This window comes from Lactuca serriola, chromosome 4 (genome assembly GCF_051521515.1).
Source record: "Lactuca serriola cultivar US96UC23 chromosome 4, Lser_US96UC23_V15, whole genome shotgun sequence".
NCBI classification, from domain to species: Eukaryota; Viridiplantae; Streptophyta; class Magnoliopsida; order Asterales; family Asteraceae; genus Lactuca; species Lactuca serriola.
Genome location: NC_136411.1, coordinates 61,198,940 through 61,205,830, shown reverse-complemented (window position 1 = coordinate 61,205,830; position 6,891 = coordinate 61,198,940).

Genomic DNA, 6,891 nt, shown 5'->3' with positions numbered 1-6,891 from the left:
AATGTCTAAACCAGACATCTTTTTGGGAGATATTCAAGATAGTTGATTTAAAGTCCTTAATATGACACCTAATATGAAATATTAAGGCCAGGACCCAACAAACTATTTTATAACTTAGAAGAGGGATGCCGTAATCCAAGCTATAAAATATTCGAAGGTAGGTGAATGACGATTCACCAATTTCCACCAAGATAAATGAAATGTATTATTACGTTTTAATTGGTTTTTGAAACTCCTAGATCTTTGAGATTCATTGAACTTTTCAATGGCATGTTTCAATCTCGAGTGTGCCCTTCAGGTTTTGTGACTGGGATGCCGAGGATCACAAAACAAGGTGTGAGGTAACCATGCAAAATACTTGGTACCCTTAAGTGTTTACCCCTCAGTCGATGTGCCGGTTAACCACACATGCTCCATCGATACTATGATAAACATTAAGTTACCCTTTGCCTACCTTGTTAAATTCGAGTTAGTGTGCCGGTTAACCACACACGCTCCACTAACCGACTTAAACAAAGTGCAAAGTGTAATTTCATGGATTAGCACCTTATTCACATTTTCCTAAGTAACTAAGATTGGGTATTATTAAGAGTTTAGTTACTTAGTATTCATCATTAATACTTTTAATGAATGGAGAATTATAGTCCTGTCAAACCCGTTCGGCTAACGACCCTCCATCAGTCAAGGAAGCGGTGGGTGAGAGTGGACACTCATTAAACTGCCATTTTATAGGCAGTAACCTTATACCCCCCCCCCCCCCTTATAGACCGGCTTCGTGAATGAGGCCTACTAACGGTAAGACTGACTTTACTCTTATACATATATATATAAATATTATTAACTTATAATATTATAAAGTATAAGGGTTGAATTTTAACTTTTAAAATTCTAAGGGCTAACTTGGAATTAAAGTATTCATGGGGAAAACTTTACAAATTCCAAAACTTGAGGGCAAGTTTTGAAACTATTCAAAACTCTTGGATTTTCATAACTTATGAGTTTAACTAAAGTTTTAAAAACTTTAATGAAGTGACTCTTGAACATCCATAACTTGAGGACAAGTTATGGAGTCATAAAACAATTTAATGAGGAAAAAGACTCTTCATTTTATAACCTATGGCAACTTTTATGAGTTTTAAGATTCATAAATGTGACTTATAAGTTACATAAACACATTTTATGAACTTCTTTTAGATTAATTTGGATTTAAACCAACTATCACATAATTTTATTCATTAATCTAAATTCACTCATAAAACAAGGTAACACAAAAAACTTTTGGTGATCCATAACTTATTCTTAAGTTATGGAATCCTTTAAAACATTAACACCAAATTTTGTAACTCCATAAAATCTTTAAATCAATTTTTTTAAAACCTTTTCATATCCATAACTTATGGAGGTTTCAAAAAATAAAACTCTTTAGATCAAACTTTTAAAACTAATAAAATAATCATATCATTTTATCTTTTATTAAATTTGACCTAATTCAACTCATAAAGCAAATTATTCAAATTTTACAAATAATTAGTTTTTCACAAGAACAAGTAATTATCTTAAAATTTGACAAACTTCATGTTTTTTTTTTCCTTTTTTTTTCAACTTTGAAAATAAAATATTTGCATCAATATAACAGAAAACAACCTGGCTCTGATACCACTGTTGGGTTTTGAGCATTCTAACACTCCTAAGTGTACATGCAACCCTAAATACCTTGGATCTATGTTTTCTCTATTATACATGCAAATATGAACTTCCAAGGTATTATCCTAATCTAGCATACAAAACAATGAATATAACAAGATAGAATACATACCTCTTTGATGTAGAAAGTCTTCATGAAGCTTGAGTGCCTAGTGCCCCAAGTGTGACACCTCAAATGGTTCACACAACACCAAATACACTTGGAATAACTTGAGAGAAACTTGAACACTCCTTGAAATCGTCTAGCCCTCACACTCACACATAGTGCACCATTTCATGAGCCATGGGATTCTTTTATATGGTGGCTATTAGGGTTACACCATGTAACTCATGACTTTACCCATTCCTTATGCTCCATGGATTTTAACCTCCATGGAGCATCCATGGGTCACCCTATGGACTTAGTCCAACATAAGGAATCTTGGATCACAAGCCCACATATATAAGAATGAATGATTTACACAATCAACCCATATATTTAATTAGTCTCCTTTTGATCACTTAATTAATTCCAAATTAATTCTTGATCAATACTAATTAAATAACCTTATTAATATATTAGAACTTATAATATATTAACAAACCTTAAGTGTTATTTCTCTCATTATAGTCTATCCAAATGCATGATGTCATGCAACCCAAATGGACCATGCCGGGTCAAGTCAAGTCTTACCAATTATAGTTACGGACTTAGACATTAATCCAACAATAACAACCCGAGCTGATGACTTGCGCTTTACTAGGACCACCAATTATACTTTGTTTTCTCATAAGACGTCAAAAATGTCGAAAGAGCAACATGAACTCATTTAATATGGGCATGCATCGTGTGTAGTGACTTCGACGGTGTTTGATAATTCAAGGCAACATGCTTTTGGGTAGTAGTTTGATAATTCAAGGCAACATGTTCGAGTGATCAAGGCGGCAAGGCTTGTTTTCAGGTCGTCATTCAATAAATCCAAGATTTCAGGTCATCGTTCGAGAAACACGGACAACATATTGTATAAATCAAAGGCGCTCCATAAATCAAGGCAACACGCCAGCTTTCAGCCGTCGTCCGAGAAAGGCCGCCAACATTTTACTTAAACCAAAGCATCATTCGTGAAATCAAGGCAACGGGGAAAATTTTAAGTCCTTCGTTCCAAAAACCAAGCCATCAAGTTCGAGATATCAAGGAAACATGGATTGTTTTTTCAGGTCTTCGTTCGAAAAATTAAGGCAACGGGCACTGCTCTCCGCTCGTCATTCGACATATCAAGACATCATGTTCTAGAAACCAAGGCCACAAGGCTAGTTTTCAGGTCATCGTTCTAAAAATCAAGGCAACAATAAAGGTAACAGGCCTAGTTTCAAAGTCATCCTTCAAGAAATCTAAGCAACAAGTTCGAATAATCAAGGCAACAAGGCTAGTTTACAGGTCGTCGTTCGAGAAAACAAGGCAAGATGTTGGGGTGGGCTTCCTTCACGGGTCATTGGGCTTGCCTTGTCGGTCCTCGACGGTGCCTTCGTCGCCATCAAGGCAATGGGGATAGCAATCAGGCTTTCGTTTGAGATATCAAGACAAGATGTCTTGCAATTCAAGGCCACAAGGCTAGTTTTCAGGTTGTCGTTCTAGAAATCAAGGCAACATGTTCAAGAAATCAAGGCAACAGACATTGATTTGCCCGAGGATGCATAATTTTTAGTACGCGCACGACGTCGGGAGAAATCAAGACATCGTGGCTAGTTTTCAAGTCATCATTCAAGAAACCAAGGCCACAAAAGGCTAGTTTTCAGGTCATCGGTCTAAAAATCAAGGCAACAAGCCTAGCTTCAAGGTCATCGTTCAAAATATCTAAGCAACAAGTTCGAATAATCAAGGCAACAAGGCTAGTTTTCAGGTCGTCTTGATTTACATGGTAAAATTTCTTTCGTGATCGAGAAAATGTGCACGGATTTCGAGTTACTGAGCAAAATATGATTTTGGACAAGTTTTCATCTGGGTCATCTCGTCACCGGTTAATCTCGTGCGTATCTAGTCTTGGCCGAGTCAAAAAACTCAGACGCTATAATTCTCTGTAACTCGCCAAAATGAAGCCGGTTTGGCACGAATTGGACAAGGATAAGGGAACTTACAATAATCAAACCCGGTGACCGGGCCGTATTTCACCAACAATGGTGCCGCGGCCTCCGATAAAAACACACCAAGGATACGAGGCTAGTTTTTTGGTCTTCGTTCGATAAATCAAGACATCGTGGGTCTTTCAAGAAAACAAGGCGACATGGCTAGTTTTCAGGATTTTCTTAAACATATCAAGGCAACATGTTGGAGAAATCAAGGCAACATGGAACTAGTTAACAAGGCAACGTGTTCGGGTAGGAAACTTTCAAGGCCATCGTTCGACAGATCTAGGCAACAAGGCTTGTAATCAGGTCATCGTTCATAAAATTAATGCAACATGTTAGAGGAATCAAGGATACATGGCATGTTTTCAGGTCGTCGTTCGAGCAGCCAAGGCAACAATGCAAGTTTTATGGTCGTCGTTAGAGAAAACAAGGCAACATGTTCCCTCAGCCAAGGCAACGAGGCTAGTTTCTTGTTCGTCTTTCAAGAAAACAAGGAGACATGGCTAGTTTTCAGGATTTTCTTAAACATATCAAGGCAACATGTTGGAGAAATCAAGGAAACATGGAACTAGTCAACAAGGCAACGTGTTCGGGAAGGCAACTTTCAAGACCATCGTTCGACAAATCTAGGCACTAAGGCCTGTAATCAGGTCATCGTTCATAAAATTAATGAAAAATGTTAGAGGAATCAAGGATACATGGCATGTCATCGTTCTAAAAACAAAAGGCAACAATGCAAGTTTTCTGGTCGTCGTTAGAGAAAGCAAGGCAGCATGTTCCAGCAGCCAAGGCAACGAGGTTAGTTGCCAGGTCGTTGTTTAAGAAAACAAGGCGACATGGCTAGTTTTCAGGATTTTCTTAAACATATCAAGGCAACATGTTGGAGAAATCAAGGCAACATGTTCGGGTAGGCAACTTTCAAGGCCATCGTTCGACAGATCTAGGCACCAAGGCCTGTAATCAGGTCATCGTTCATAAAATTAATGCAACATGTTTGAGGAATCAAGGATACATGGCATGTCATCGTTCTAAAAACAAAAGGCAACAATGCAAGTTTTCTAGTCGTCGTTAGAGAAAGCAAGGCAGCATGTTCCAGCAGCCAAGGCAACGAGGCTACTTTCCAGGTCGTCGTTCGAGAAACCAAGGCAACATGGCTAGTTTTCAGGATTTACTTAAACATATCAAGGCAACATGTTGGAGAAATCAAGGCAACATGGAACTAGTTAACAAGGCAACGTGTTCGGGTAGGCAACTTTCAAGGCCATCGTTCGACACATCTAGGCAGCAAGGCGTGTAATCAGGTCATCGTTCATAAAATTAATGCAACACGTTAGAGGAATCAAGGATACATGGCATGTTTTCATGTCGTCGTTCGAGCAACCAAGGAAACATGTTTGTTGTGTGCTTCTTTCAAGGGTCTTCGGGCTCGCCTTGTCACTGCTCGGTGGTTTCTTCATCTCTACGGTCCCCCTATGTTTACATCAAGGCAATCGGTATAGCTATCCGGATGTTGTTCTAGATATCAAGACTACATGTTCTAGAAAGCAAGGCCACAAGGCTTGTGTTCAGGCCATCATTCTAAAAATCAAGGCAACATGCTCAACGAATCAAGGCAACATGGATAGTTTCAAGGTCGTCGTTCGACAAATCTAGGAAACAATGCTATTCATCATGTCATCGTTCGACAAATTAAGGCAAGATGTTCGAGGAATCAAGGAAACAGGGCTTTCTTTAGGTCTTCGTTCGATCAAACAAGGCAACGTGTTTGGGGGTGGGCTCCTTCACGAGTCTTGGGGCTTGCCTTGTCGGTGCTCGATGGTTGTGTCGTCCCTATAGTCCCCCCAATATTAGACGTCAAGGCAACGAGTATAGCACACCCTGGTTGTCCATCAGGATAGTTTTCAAGTAATCGTTCAAAAAATCAAGGCAACAAGCTCAAGGAATCAAGGCAACAGGACTAGTTTCCAGGTCCTCGTTCGACAAATCTAGGCAACAATGTTAGTCATTAGGTCATCGTTCGACAAATCCAGGCAACAATGCTAGTCATCATGTCATCGTACGACAAATTAAGTCAACATGTTCGAGGAATCAAGGAAACATGGCTTTTTTAGGTCGCCATTCGACCAACCAAGGCAACGTGTTAGGGGGTGGGAACCTTCATGGGTCTTGGGGCTTGCCTTGTCGGTGCTCCATGGTTGCTTCGTCCCTATGTCCCCCCCCCATATTAGATGTCAAGGAAACGAGGATAGCACACCCCGGTTGTCCATCAGCATAGTTTTCAGGTCATCGTTCAAAATATCAAGGCAACAAGCTCAAGGAATCAAGGCAAAAAGACTGGATTCAAGGTCATCGTTCGAAAAATCTAGGCAACAATGTTAGTCATCAGGTCATCGATCGACCAATTAAGGCAACACGTTCGAGGAATCAAGGCAACGGGGCTAGTTTTTGGCTCGTCGTTCGAGCAATCAAGGCAACGCTTTGGGGGGCGGGCTCCTTCACGGGTCTTGGGGCTTGCCTTGTTGGTGCTCGATGGTTGCTTCGTCTCTATGGTCCCCCCAATATATACATCAAGGCAATAAGGAATATCCCACAAGTTGTCCATTAGGATAGTTTTCAGGTCATCGTTCAAAAAATCAAGGCAACAAGCTCAAGGAACCAAGGCAACAGGACTAGTTTCATGGTCGTCGTTCGACAAATCTAGGCAACAATGTTAGTCATCAGGTCATTGTTCGACAAATTAAGGCAACACGTTCGAGGAATCAAGGCAACGAGGCTAGTTTTTGGCTCGTCTTTCGAGCAATCAAGGCAATGCGTTGGGGGGTGGGCTCCTTCACGGGTCTTAGGGCTTGCCTTGTTGGTGCTAGATGGTTGCTTCGTCTCTATGGTCCCCCCAAATATATATGTCTAGGCAATGAGGAATAGCACCCATGTTTTCCATTAGGCTAGTTTTCAGGTCATCGTTTAAAAAATCAAGGCAACATGCTCAAGGAATCAAGGCAACCGGGCTAGTTTCAAGGTCGTCGTTCGACAAATCTAGGCAACGCTTCTAGTCATCCGGTCATCGTTCCACAAATCAAGGCA